Source organism: Agrilus planipennis, unplaced genomic scaffold, assembly GCF_000699045.2.
Source record: "Agrilus planipennis isolate EAB-ADULT unplaced genomic scaffold, Apla_2.0 scaffold213, whole genome shotgun sequence".
In the NCBI taxonomy this organism is placed as follows: Eukaryota; Metazoa; Arthropoda; class Insecta; order Coleoptera; family Buprestidae; genus Agrilus; species Agrilus planipennis.
The window spans coordinates 206,400-207,322 of record NW_020439124.1 but is presented as its reverse complement, the minus strand read 5'-3'; positions in this window follow the sequence as shown (position 1 = coordinate 207,322).

Below are 923 nucleotides of genomic sequence, written 5' to 3'. Positions count from 1 at the left end.
CAGAGGACAAATTAAAAACACACGCTTAATTTATTTATTTATTTAAATACTAAAGAATGATAATACAATGAAAATACATTTATTATTTAGAAATATAATTTACATTTATTATAAGAAAGTACAAATTTATTTCAAATAACAACAATACATCAATATAAACAATGTATCTAAGATATAATACATTCTAACGACTTATAAAATTAAAAATAAAATACCTGTAAGACAAGAAAATCAATTAAATTTCAAAGAAAATACATTTATTATACATAAACTGTTATACCATTATCATTTCAATGCAAGATTAGGGAGAAAAAAGCCTCCCTAACCTTCTGTGGCCTCCGCATCTCCCCTTATAGCCACCCTATCCACCCAAAACTAACATTATTTTTGAAAGCGTAAACAAACTATTAATTTAATTTAACAATTATACCAAAAAATCAAGTTAGAAACATTTTAAATATCAACCCAAGTTATGATTATAAAGATATAACAGTTTATGCAGTAAAAAACAAAATACCTGTAACAGAAAGACGAGAAAACATATGAAATTTCAAAGAAATTACAATAAAAAGCAAAAAAGAAAATGATGTCTTCGTTCTTCTTAGGAAATACCTCATAATCTGAAAGCGAATAGTGCAATTACAAGGACTAACGACAAATATTAATTAAGGTGAGAATACATTACTTCATTAATTCGCCAAGGCAAGCTGGGCAGTCGCCTATTGCTCCTATTCCAGATAACCCACTGTACCCTGTCTGAAAGGAAGTAACGCTAGAGTAGACTCGCGAAAAGTGTATAAGACACTTTTAAGATCAACTAAATAGCTAAGCCCAAGGGAAGTCGTTCGGGGAGGCCCTCCCTAATTCCACAAGGGTGAGAAGAAACACACACGATAACGAAACGTTGAATCATGTAGAACTCG